Source organism: Macaca thibetana, chromosome 18 (genome assembly GCF_024542745.1).
Source record: "Macaca thibetana thibetana isolate TM-01 chromosome 18, ASM2454274v1, whole genome shotgun sequence".
Lineage (NCBI taxonomy): Eukaryota > Metazoa > Chordata > Mammalia > Primates > Cercopithecidae > Macaca > Macaca thibetana.
This window is the reverse complement of record NC_065595.1, coordinates 48,149,878-48,163,804: the sequence shown is the minus strand read 5'-3', so window position 1 is coordinate 48,163,804 and position 13,927 is coordinate 48,149,878. Positions and strand designations below refer to the sequence as shown.

Here is a 13,927-nt window from a genome sequence, read left to right as displayed (position 1 = left end):
TTTAAAAAGTTGAAGAAGTGGTTCAATGACTACCCATATACCCTTCATCTAGATTCACCAATTGTTAACATGTTGCCACATTTGTTTTGTCTCTCACTATGCTTATATTTTGCTGAACAATTTGAAATTTAGTGGTAGATCACAGCACAGCTCAAAAATACTTCAGCACAAAATCTGCCAAGAATAAGGACATTCCCCGTCACAATCACAATACTGTTGTCACGAAAATTAACAATAATTCTATGTAATCTAATATAGCCTATCTTCTGATGTCCCCAAAGATCTTTTATAGCTTTTAAAAAAGGAACCTAGGATTCAATTAAAGTTCACACATTGTGTTTAGTCATTATGTCACTAATCTAAGTCTCTAAAACAATACTTGCACCTTTTTATGTTTTTCATAACACTGCTTTTTCTTTTTTAAACATTCTGGTAGAATGTTCCACATTCCAACATTTTCTGATTTCTTTCTCATGATGAGATCTTTTTTACTGATGTAATATATATGTACACACGTGTGTGTGTGTGTGTGCATATGTATATATACACACACACACGTATGTGTATATATTATAAAAAATACAGTTTTAACCATTTTTAAGTTTACAGTTCACTAGCATTAAGTACATTTACATTGTTGTGCAACCATCACCACTATCTATCTCCAGGAATTTTTTTTCTCATCAGATTAAAACTCTGCAACCATTAAACAATAACTCCCCAGTTTGTCCTCCCCCATTCCCTGGTAATCACCATTCTGCTATCTGTCCCTATGATTTTTACTTCTAGGGACCTTATGTAAATGGAATCATACAATATTTGTCCTTTGTGTCTGGCTTATTTCACATTGATGTCTTCAATGTTGATCTAATGCCATTCAGTGATGACACTGATGTCTTCAATGTTCATGTATGTTGAATTATGTGTCAAAACTTTATTCTTATTAAAAGCTCTAGCCGCGCAGTGGCGCATGCCTGTAATCCCCGCAGTAAGAGAGCCTGAGGTGGGTGGATCACCTGAGGTCAGGAGTTTGCGACCAGCCTGACTAACATGGTGAAACCCGGTCTCCACTAAATAAACAAAAAAATTAGCTGGGCGTGGTCGCACGTGCCTGTAATCCAAGCTACTCGGGAGGCTGAGGCAGGGGAATCGCTGGAACCCTGGAGACGGAGGTTGCCGTGAGCTGAGATTGCACCATTGCACTCCAGCCTGGGCAACAAGAGTGAAACTCTGTCTCAAAAAAAAAAAAAAAAAGAAGCTGACTGTTATTCTAGTGTATGGTGGTTTCCATCTTTCCGCTGTTGTGAATAATGTTGCTATAAACAATGGTTTGCAAATGTCTGCTTGAGTCCTTGAAATTTAATTTTCATGATTAAATTTCAGTTTGTTTTTGTCAAAGTAGTGCACAGGTGAGGTTGTATACTTCTTACTGCGTCAGAGTAACATTAGGTGACATATAAGGTCGTTTTTTCTCTATTAATGATGCTAACTTTGACCACTTGGCTAAGGTGTGGCTGCTTAATCTCGTCTTTGTAAAAGGGCCTTTGTCTTTTTGTAATTAGTAAGTGATTTATGGGGTAATACTTTGAGATGGGTATATATACTTTCTCCAAAACTATTCACCATTAGTTTTAATATTTATTAATAATTCTTACCAGAATTAATTATTATATTAGTGGTTGCAAAATGGTTATTTCTCTAATTCAAGCATTTCTTTTACATTTATTAGTAGGCAGTTTTCTATATATATGAGCTTTCTTCTTTCTCTCTTTTGTATTAGTAGTGGATTTTTCTTTATTCAATCAATTGTAATTCATTATTGCCAATATGCTTTTTATTTTTCAAATTGTCCCAAGTTTGGCCAGTGAGAACTCCTTAAAACTGGCAACTGGAAACAATGAAAGTTACCTAACAGGGTTGATAAATATAATGAGAAGATATGTAATGTCTTGATTATAGTTTACACCCATAATGGTTATTATCATTTTAGTAGAGTTTTCAGAGCTTGAAGATTCCATGTAACTGCTTTTAGCCAATGGCAGTTTTGTTTGTTTGTTTGTTTGTTTTTTGACTGAGTCTTGCTCTGTCATCCAGGCTGGAGTGCAGTGGCATGATCTTGGCTCACTGCAGTCTTGCCTGAGAGGCTCAAGAGATCCTCCCTCCCACCTTTGCCTCCCAAGTAGCTGGGACTACAGGCATGTACCACCACGCTGAGCTAATTTTTGTATTTTTTGTAGAGACGGGTTTCATCATGTTGCCCAGATGAGTCTCGAATTCCTGAGCTCAAGCAATCCGTACAACTCCACCTCCCAAAGCGCTGGGATTACAGGTGTGAGCCACCACACCGGGAAGTGACATATGCTTTTGAGTACCCCATAGCTCCTGGTGTCACTGAGAGTCCTAGAAGTACAGACTGCTGAGGTTGGGAGTGAGCCTGGGCAGTATTCTAGTTCTATGGCTTTCTACCATGGCTCTCAGAATCCTTTTACTAGTCCACCATTGGTTCTTGAGCATCTTCTTACTTTCTAACACAAGAAGACTTGGTCTCACCATTTGTTTCCCTGCTCCAGGCTTAGAATCAGTCATTCCTACAGAGAGACCTGGTTCCTTTTGTAGAAAATAGTATTTTAAGACTACAAGCTCCTCCTTGCTACCAGGGAGCCATTGCTTCCATGCCACTTGTCCTTAGACTTTAGAGACATTAAAAATAATCTAGGGAGCTTTTAACAATTTATATTCCTGAGAATTTCATGCCTGAGAAGATAGGGTAGATGTTCTTTCCCCTATTCTTCCTATTAAGTACAACTAAAAAACCTGGACATTAGACATATTGAAAAAAATAAGAAGATTCTGCAAAGTGAAGAAAAGTAGGATTGGCTAGCGACCTCAGGGAACAAGGAATGACATAGTGGGGAGTTCCCTGGATTTTCTTTCTTCCTTTCTATTTTACTTGAGCAGGAGTCATGTCATGTTGCCCAGGCTGGAATGCAGTGGCTATTCACAGGAGTAATCATAGTGCACTATAGCCTTGAACTCCTGGGTTCAAGTAATCCTCTTTCTTCAGCCTCCCAAGTAGCTGGGACTATAGGTGCCTACCATCGTGACTGGCTGGATTTTCCTTTTTGCCTCATATTTTCCAGACATGGAGCTGAAGAAGCTGGCAATCAAGAAACACCAGTGGAGGCTGGGTGCAGTGGCTCTTGCCTGTAATCCCAACACTTTGGGAGGCTGAGGTGGGTGGATCACTGAAGGTCAGGAGTTTAAGACCAGCCTGGCCAACATAGTGAAATCCTGTCTCTACTAAAAAAAAAATACAAAAATTAGCCAGGCATGGTGGTGTGCGCCTGTAGTCCCAACTACTCAGGAGGCTGAGATATGAGAATCACTTGAACCCGGGAGGCAGAGGTTACAGTCAGCCAAGATTGCACCACTGCACTCCAGCCTGGGCAGACAGAGTGAGACTGTTTGAAAAGAAAAGAAAAGAAAAGAGAGAGAAAGAGAGAAAGAAAGAAAGAAAGAAAGACCGACCAGTGGGCGTAACAGGAACAAAACAAAGGACTGTTTCCTCTAGTCAAAGATTGAGGAAAAGGGTGGCCTAACAAAATAAAGGTCTTTTAGACAGTAGCTACATGATTCCAGCCAAACACCAAAGGAAAAACTGGCCTCACTCGCACCAAGGCCAGGAAGGGCGGGGTGGGAAATCTATACTTCCAACCTCACAAGGCTGTAACACAGAGCCCCAGTATCTCTACTCGGGGGATATCAGAGCAAGTTGAGTTGTAAGCCAGAAATTTCATCCTTGTTGGACAGTAATGAGCCCTCTCCCCACTATAGTGTCAGTGGAGACGATGTGGAGAGCCTGGTAGGGAGCTAGGACTTTCACCACTGCCCAGCAGTGGCAAAACCACCTCCGCACTCCTACCATGATGTTAGTGGAGGCTACCTGGAAAGAAGTAATGAGTCACTCCTACTCCTCCCAGGCAGGGAGGTATCAGTGGAAACCTGTAGGGGAGTCTGACTTCCCACCCTCACCTACCAGTAACGAAAAGCCTTCACCTCTCAGGGATTACCAAAGGGAAAGTGGGCAAACTGGACTTCTACTCCATTTGGTAGTACAAAATGGTGCTCTCTGCCTTCCTCTGCCAGACTAATGTCAGATAAAATAGAAGGTTAAAGAAGATCCAGATTCTCAGAACCTAACACCCAACATGTCAAGGTTTCAATTGAAATCACTCATCCTGCCAAGAACCAAGAAGATCGTAAACCTAATTTTAAAAAATCATTAGATGCCAGTATTGGCATGACAGAGATGTTAGAATTATACAACAGACCTTAAGGTAGCTATCATGAAAATGACCCAACACATAATTACAAACACACATGGAACGAATGAAAAAATACAAAGTATCAGTAAAGAAATAGAAACTCTTAGCAAAGAGATAGAAAATATAAATAAGAACCAACTGGAAATTTTGCTAAAAAATGGAATAATTGAAATAAAAAACTCAGTGGATGGGCTCAACATCAGAATGGATGGGACAAAGGAAAAAAGAATCAGTGAACTGGAAGTAAGAATGGTAGAAAATTTCCAGTTTGAACAACAGAGGACAATAGACTGGGGGGAAAAAAGCCTCTGGAACCTGAAGGAGTATAATAAAAGATCTAATATTCATGCACCAGAATCTCTGAAGGAGTCTCAGAAAGAGGGTGGGACTGAAAAAGTACTCAAAAGAAATAATAGCTAAAATTTTCCCTAAATTTGGAAAAAGACATAAACCAAGATACTGAAGAAGCCAAGTAAAACCAAGACAGGATAAACTCAAAGAAATCCATAGCAAGATATATCACAGTCACACCTCTGAAAACTAAAGACAATGAAAAATACTTGATAGCAGCAGGAGAGAAATGACACCTTACCTATAGGGGAGAAACCATTTGAATGACTCGGGGTTTCTTTTCTGAAACCATGGAGGCCAAGAGGAAGTGGCACAACATTTTTTTGTTTTTGTTTTGAAAAACTTAGTTTTATTTTTATAGAACAACAACAAAAAAAAAGCTAAGAGATTAGTAAAGACGAGTTCACCATATTTGACTCCTGAGCTCGAACGACATTAACATAAACATCTCGCTGGCCATATCTCGCGGACTGCTGGGATTACAAGCATGAGAACCACTACCTGATAAAATCTTTAGTTTCAGCGTAAGTTACAGACGGGAAAAGGAGATCTGTGTGTCAACTCACGTTAAACGCTTAGTATTTGCTCCTGCAACGAACAAGATCTACTTTGAAAACGACAATAACTCAGGGGAAAGCGCGAACGCAGTCCCCCACTACCACAAATTATGCAGTCGAGTTTCCCACATTTGGGGAAATCGCAGGGGTCAGCACATCCGGAGTGCAATGGATAATCCTCGCCCTGGGAAAACCACCTTCGTGATCATGGTATCTCCCCTGCCAGGTAAGTATGTGGCACAACATTTTTAAGTGCTGAAAGAAAAGAACTGTTAACCCTGAATTCTAAATTCAGTAAAACTATCTTTCAAGAATGAAGGAGAAAGAAGACATTCTGAGATGAAGGGAACTTAAGAGAATTTGTCACCAACAGATCTACTCAAAGTATTGCTTAAAGGAAGTTCCCTAAGTAGAAGGAACTGAGAAAAGAAATCTCGGACCCTCAAGAAACAAGAAAGCATGAATGATAGAGAAAAAAATGGTCTATAAAACAAATCTCAATAAATTTAAAATAACTGGACTTAATTCTGATGCAAAGACCATGGAACATACTCTGTGAAACACTATTCTTTACTATTTCAACAGAAATAGGTAAGAAGTGTGCTGATATTCCAATTCAAATTTAGCATCTCAAGATAACTTATTTTCACTATCTTTTGCTTTATATTTGTATCATTTTTCTATTACAGTGAAAATCTATATTCCTGATACCATTAATGGATTTCCTTATTTGTTTAATCCCACAATACACATGCAATAATTTGAAAGTTATAATACCAATATTACTCTAGCAATAGGTCCACTAACTAAAGCATATGGTTACTTTACAATCCTTAGATCATATCTCACAAAAATCAATGGTCAGAATATTATGTTCAAAAGTTACTTGAATTGATTCTTTTTTTCCTGAGGTTATTCTCCCTGACATCTCTTGCCCCCACCCCATTACAGATCATCAAATTTATTAGTTTCTGGTTTACAATTCTTTCTTTTTGGCAAAACCCAATAATTTTATATATCCTTATGTTTTTCTTTTTCACTACATAAAAAGTAGCCTACTATAACTCTTCTTCACCTTGCTTTTTGAATTTAAAAATGTAACCTGAAAATCATTCCATATCAGTTTATAGAAAAAGCAACTCTTAATAAATATTTGACAATTAAAGTCTGATTGAATATTATCACTCAGGGACTAAAAGCAAAAACAAACAAACAAACAAACCCCAGAAGGATCAAATCCAAACATTCGGCGTTTGAACTCAGCTATATGTGTTCATGCTCTCCTGTGTTCTATGAAAATTTTAACGCAGCTAACATCATGAAATACATTTTAGGCAAAAGGCAGGACCATCTAAACTATGGGGTATCTTTTGCTGATAAAAGCTTCCATTTTCAAGCAATGAGTCTTATATTGTTTGAGTTTCATTGTTTTTTTTAAAAGATGCTGGTTGTTTTTTCCTCCAAAGTGTTCAGGCATATTCTTTGAAATACTTTTTAGCCAACCATAGATTGGATTTTGTTTTTAACTCGTGCCTTTGGGAATATTTATTTCTGAACAGTGAAATTTTCTTCCATCTTGAACTCTAGGCCTATCTCAAAACTGTTTTCATGGCTGACTTGCCCACCTTGGAGACTCTTCTGGCAAAATGACTTCATCCAAGCCTCTCTAAGCAGCAGCCCTTGTGGGAAACATAATACTGCTCACAGTTGGGGTGGCTGGAAAAGTAGTGATGAAACCTGTGTAGAATCAGTTTTGCATGGGCTTGCTTTGCCTCAATTTTCAAAGCAAAAGAGCCAGAATTTACCAGTTGGATGCAAAGTGTGTGTCAATTAACAGGAATATACGAATTTATCATAGTTGCTTTAAAAACCCTGGGCAGAGCAAATAAATATATTGAAACATCCATAATTGCATCTTTAATTGAATTTAGAGGCATAAACAAAGAACTTGATAGGACAGTAAAAATCAGGGATGTCACTCTATCTTGAACATCTCTTGGTTAATTACAGGACCTTGCTATTTATGTAACATGATTACATTATACTTGTACAGCCTAAATGCAATGCTGTCAATTTACTTTGAGTAGAGCTTCATATATACAGTGGTTTAACAATTAGATTTAGGGAACTAGTAGCTGTTTTATATTGATAATACAAACTTTTATTTATTTCATATTTTGATTCTTTCCTACATTAGTATAGTTGACTTCAGTTATATTTTGGAGCTAAAATCCACAGCACCACATTTAAGTTGTGCAATTTGTCTAACTGTAGTCAGTAAAAGGTATTTATTTAGCAGGCATTTAAGTTACCTGTAAAATAGTAATGTGTGTGTGTGCGCGTGCACGCGTGTGTGTGTGTGTGTTTAGCCAAGAGCAGATGGGTTAAGAGTTATAACAACATTTATTAAACTCTCGCATTAAATTCATTATGTTCAAAATCTCATTTAACTTTGTTTATTTTTCTGCTGAGCAAACAGGCTTAGAGAGGTTAAATAACTTGTCCAAGAAGTTGGACATATCTTAACACAGATCATAAGAGGTAGTACTGAGATTCCATAGGCCTGAAGACAGCAAACACTCTGAGAGACCCAGACAGGTCAGCTTGATGACTCTAGAATGGATGTTCTCTACTCTTTACCATGTTCATTACCATTATGCAATTTCAAAGGATAATTGTTTCTTAGAAATGTTTGCACATAAATATGGCTGGTTCTGAGGAGCAAGTTTTGAGAGACCCAATCCCAATATATCATATTAGCTTAATTTGCCTGACCAACAAGGAAGAAGGGGCCATTAAAATGGCATGCTTTATAGGAAAGCCAATGAACAAAAAGCAGAGGTGATTCTCCTACATCTTTTGTTTTACTAGAAGACTTTTCTAAAGTGAAAAATATGTATGTTCCGGGCAGGATGTAGTTATTTTCTCCTATTACACTTGTCCCTATTACAATTACAGTTACATTGCAATAACTTGTGGTAGTTATAGTAATGTACTGTTCAAGTTATACCCCCTCACTCTTACGTTGCAACATTATTTGCTTAAGATAATGAATGGATATAAAGAAGAAACTAGTGCCCAGTACAATGTCTGTGACACACACATAAAAAGATATCTCCTTTGGGCTGAAGCATGTGCTTGGGGAATAGAAAGGTGGACTCAGTAGTTGGTAACAAGGAATCCAGCCAGGTGGATAAAGTTATTCAAGGAGTGTGATGACAGGCAGCAGGTAGGGGCAGTAGATAACACTTCTGAAAGTTGGGCTTTGTCAGGGTGGTTCATAAAGGGAGCATAAGTAAGCTAGACAGGGCATGATGTCCACAAGTTTTGAAGTAAGAGACCTCAAGCTTAGAATCATTGATTTACTTATTCATTAAGCATTAATTAAGTGTCTTTTGTGGGACGGCCACTATACTAGGCGGTATAAATACAAGATGAATAACACATAGCGTCTTCCTTACAGCCCAGTGATGGAAGCAAAATCTGAACAATTACAATACAATGGGTTGTGTAGAATTGAGTTAAACACAAAATTTTATGAATCCAAGGAAAGTAAATCACTAAAACATACTGGGAAGTGCTCACAAATTAGGTAAATGAGGTAAAAGTTGCATGTTCCTTGGAAGGTTCACAGAATTTGGCCAAGTTGAGAAGAAGGAAAAGTGTTATAGATATAGGAACAGCTTGTAAAAGAGGATGAAGGGATGAAAAAGCATCTTGGAGAATGGTAACTAATTCTAAGAGTTTAGAGTGTAACGTGTATAGTGGAAGTGAAAAGATATGTGACTGTAATGATAACCAGATGGGTGTTCAGAAGAGACTTTGAATACCATCCTCCGGCTGGCAGGGAGCCACTGAAAGTTTTCATCATGGGATTGGCATTTGCTAGACATGCAGTTACCATGAAACTAATCACAATAAAGCTTTAGGGCCTGTCACTTGCATGGACCCTTCCAAGAACCTGGGAAGATCCCAAGCAATGTATCCCTGTGGTCATATGTCTTTCTAAAATTTGAAAAAGTAAGATATAAAAAATCATTTACTTTACAGAGGGCTCTTCCAATTGAATAATATTCAGCCTTCTCGAAACTGGGATCTTTTCCTGGCATGATCTTTGATTAAGAAAACTGTCCTTGACAATGGGATGGAGGATGGCGTGGAGGGGCAAGAGGCTGGTTGGAGGCTCTTACAAATGTCTCAGAGATCATCAGAACTGAACTAAAGCAGTGGCAGAGATGATTGTGAGAGGGGGAAGGTTCTTAGGAGGGAGAATCGACGGGATTTATGAAAGATGGATACACGAACCAAATGGGTGGAAGGAGTTCTTGGAAGACTCAGAGTTTTAGTGGGTGCCTAGAAGGATGGTGTTACCATGAGTGCAAAGTGGAATATATGTTTGAAGGCTGAAAAGACACTAAATTGTCTTTAGTAGGGGAGCGAATCATGACAGAGGAGTGATCAACAGTGTTAAATACTTAAAAACGAGATGGATTAAAATGACAACTAAGGATTGTCTATTGAATTTGGTGATTAGGAAGTCACTGGTTACCTTAAGAAACAACAAAGAACGGATTCATTGGGTGATGTTAATAGAACTCAGTTTATGTCAGGAAGCAGATTATAGCATTCTCCGTGCACTCCTCATCACCCTCATGAGTTCAAGGGCAGAACTTTGGGGAAAGGGTGAGGGATTATCTATCAAATGAAGGGACTCAGTGCAACTGAGGAGAGGGACACTCACTCTGTAGAAAAGGGATTCAGGCATAGGGAAATGAAATGGCAACTCTGCAGTGGAGCTTAGGAACAAGGGCATGTTGGGACCAAAGCCCAGTTGCTTGGACACAAGGTTCTGGAAGGACTAGAAGTTAAGCTGTGCTGATGCCAAAGCACTCCAGCATTGCCATAGCATGCTCCCAGTTCCTAGGGTGAATATAAGATTGTCCTTAGATTCCAGGGCATAGCCAGGACTACAATTTCAGAGCAAGCAAGCTCAGCAATTCAGCAGGCAAGATGAGGGGATAAGGTAGAGCATCATAGGAAGAAAGAATTTATGGTGGCAGAAGGGATGCAAAGCAGCTCCTCTCCACTCGATCTGGAATCTGAAGTCAGCACTTCCTAAACTCAGAGGGGAGATTCAGGCCCTTGCCCTTTATTTCTAACAATAGTACCATAGTCTTTTGAATTTATCATGTCATCCTATTGAGGTATCAGGGAGGAAAAACTGGTGATTTCACTATAAAGATTCCTAAGGGGAATCAAGAAAGACACAGTATAGGTTTGGGGACTATTCACTAAAGTACTCCTAGCAGCAAAAGCCAAAAGAAACACAGCTGGAATCATTGTATGAATTGCAGGCAAATTGCAAGATTGAATTTAGTCAAGATAATTGGTTTTTAAGTATGTCCTTTTCTCTTTCTCCTATCTGATATTATTAACATGAAGTCCTTTTAAATGTCAATAATTTAAATGTAATTTAATTTCTTTAATGAAATTGTTTAATAATTTGAGAATATAAGGCTAGCTTTAGAGCAGCCCCAGCAGGAGAGGTGGTGAAAGCATTCAGCCTTGGAGGGGAAGGAAGGTGCTTGCATCTCTCCAGGGTGACTCTGGTAGATGCCTGTGGAGTCCCTTTGAAAGGCCTTCTGTTTCAAGTTCCCCCAGCTGAATGCAAGGGGACTGCATGCCAAATGCCATTCAGGAAAGTGTGATAAAACAGGCAGCAATCCTGTAGTATTGGATACAGTTCCTCTGCCCACAAACTCTGGGATTTAAAGAAAGTTGGAATTTGGAAAACAGATTGGACTGTCAGCCCCAGAGCCTGGAACTGAAAGACATTCACAATCTACTTTTTGTGAAAACACTGAATCATATTCAGCTCTTGTTAACTTAAAAATATTACAAGTCTGAGTTTCTCTGTCACGTAATTTATGGAGCTAAACTTTTGGAACCTGGAACCAAGTAGAGGGCTTTATATTTATCCCTATTAAATGTCATCTTGTGATTTTGAATGAGGCCAAGTTTCCAGGCTGTTCAGTGCTCTAGGAATAGAGATTCCGCTATTCAGTATATCGCCCGTTTCTCCCAGCTTTGTGCCATTTGCAAATATTATAATTATACCATTGTCACCTTTATCCAAATAATTGAAAATGTGAGGAGGACAGAGACAAAGCTCTTCAAGCCCTACAAAATTTCCTGTGGGTTGGCGTGGATTAATTAATGGGGGAAATGGAAGGAAAACAGCTTTTATGGAACATCTACCATGTTTCTGATACTACAAATAACTCTTTGCATACATTATCACATTTAATCTTTAATCAGAGTTACGCAAGCTAGCAAGTGCTGAACTTAGATTTTGATTCTACATCTGTCTAAATCATGCTGTTCCTACTAAACCTTATTGCCTCTAGTTAATTGAAGTTCTTTACTCGGTTTTTTCAACCTCCTACAAGTCTACCAAGCTGTGTTTTCTTCCAGCCCACATTTCTGCGTCTTGTCCAAAGGAGATATCTGGCTGAAATCCAAGTTTGAATTTCTCTCAGAAGCATACTGAGAGCTGTGATTTGAACCCAGGAAGATGGTCTTCTCCAGTGCCTTTGGCTCTAGTTAGGCAGGCTTACCGTTCATTATAAAATATGCAGGTGCTGGGCAAGGTGGCTCACACCTGTAATCCCAGCACTTTGGGAGGCCGAGGTGGGTGGATCATGAGGTCAGGAGATCAAGACCATCCTGGCTAACACAGTGAAACCCTGTCTCTACTAAAAATACAAAAAATTAGCCAGGCGTAGTGCAGGCGCCTGTAGTCCCAGCTACTCAGGAGGTTGAGGCAGGAGAGTGGCGTGAACCCAGGAGGCGGAGCTTGCAGTGAGCCGAGACCATGCCACTGCACTCCAGCCTGGGCAACAGAGCAAGACTCCGTCTCAAAAAAAAAAAAAAAAAAAAAAAAAAAGATGCAGGTACCCCAAGCTCATGATTCCTCTCCTATAATGCAAGCCACTGCACGTGTGCAGGCATTACCTGGCCCTCATTGCATCACTTTGTGAGAATTGAGGTTAGAGTAACTGGTATGAATGCTGATCTTCTGGATACTACTATTGTGAGTAATAAAATCCTTTGTCTCTGATCTGAGTATCATGTCTTTTTCTATGAAACTGTGGGAGGCTAACTTGTTAGCTTTCAATTAGATTAAAATCTCAAATAGAGAAGATGGCAGATGAGAGACAGGGCTAACGTGTAACTCCCACTTGGACAGGCGAAACAGTGTCTGGAGACTCACACTGTGATCTATTGCTCCAAGAACCATGTCAGGAACATACCAGGAAAACTGAAAGAATTCACAGACCATTTGAAAGAAGCACCTGCTGCTGCAAATGCTGTAATACAGATGAAAAACTGAATTATCAAAGTGTGAGAGGGGGAAATGTCAGCCTCCAAACACACATCTCCATGGAAGAATCAGAAAATCCAGATCATGGGAATGATTCAGCCTTACCTAGGCTGAAATGGGTTTAGGGAGCCAAGTGAAATATAAAAGTAGAAGCAGTGGGAAGAGCCCTGTAGGAACTCCCAGTCCCCAGCTTGAGCCCAGGGAAGCCATTACTGGCCTTATCTCACAGAGGTCCTTGGGGAAGGGAAGGCAGCTAGTGAAATTGGGGAAGGGCCACAATGAAGGATGCTCCTTGCTGAATTTTGTAATAATTTTGACTGAGCCCAAAGTTTCCTGAACCGAATCTGGGGTGGGGGTAGGGAATGAAGGGGAAATGCAGATATGAGTGCAGAAACCACAGTGGGCAGGCAGGGAGGGGTGAGGCCTGAGAACCCTGCTTGCTTTCTCAGTGGGGAGGCCTATAGCCTGGGGCAAGATCTGAGCTCTGCTCACTGGCTGCCTGGGTATAAACTCAGCAGTTGGTGGTGGGGTAAGGGGGCACAGTGGGAATGAGACTGCCCTTGCTGGCTGGGGTGATGCTGTGTGAGACTTGTCACTGCCAGCTCTCTCCCCCTTCCCTGGCAGCCTGTATCATGCAGCAGAGGCAGGCATGATCCCCCTGGGAACGTTGGCCTGAGAACTACTCCTATCCCCCACAGTGGCCAGAGCAAGCCCCACCCAAGGACAGTCTTAACTCAGACCTCAACTCTTCCCCCGCCTGATGGTTTTTCTCTACCTGCCATGGCAGCCAAAGACAAAAGATTTTTGGGAGCTCTATCGCCCCACCCATTGCCTGAAAAACCCAAGTATTCATCCTGGCCAGTGCAGGGCAAGATTATATCCCCCTTTTACTACTTCAGCTGGTGCTCTCTTGAAAGCACCACCTCCTGGCAGGAGGCCAACCAATTCAAACCATCACAGCAACTCATAAAAGAACAACCCTGCTCCAAAAATAGAGAAAAAAACAGCTAATTCCACCACCTACTACACCCTGGCTAACCAGAAGTCCTCAGTCTGTCCACATGACAACTTCACTGCTAGCATAACCAGCATTTGAGAAAACCAGCACACTAAACAAAACTACAAACAAGGACTCCCACAGAGTCCACTTAACTCCCCTGCCACCTCCACCAGAGCAGGTGCTGGTATCCATGGCTGGGAGATTTGAAGATGGATCACATCACAGGACTCTGTGCAGACTTTCCCCAGCACCAGTTTGGAGCCCAGTAGCCTTGCTTGGGAGCTAGACCCACAAAGGCAATAACAATTGC

At 40.3% G+C, this 13,927-nt stretch overlaps 1 non-coding gene across 1 annotated transcript; it reads right to left on the bottom strand.

Moving 5' to 3' along the window:
* Positions 1-5,303: 5,303 nt before the first annotated feature.
* LOC126941604 (U1 spliceosomal RNA) lies at positions 5,304-5,467 on the bottom strand. The gene has a single exon (XR_007721385.1). It is a non-coding gene; the product is annotated as a U1 spliceosomal RNA (small nuclear RNA).
* Positions 5,468-13,927: the final 8,460 nt, after the last annotated feature.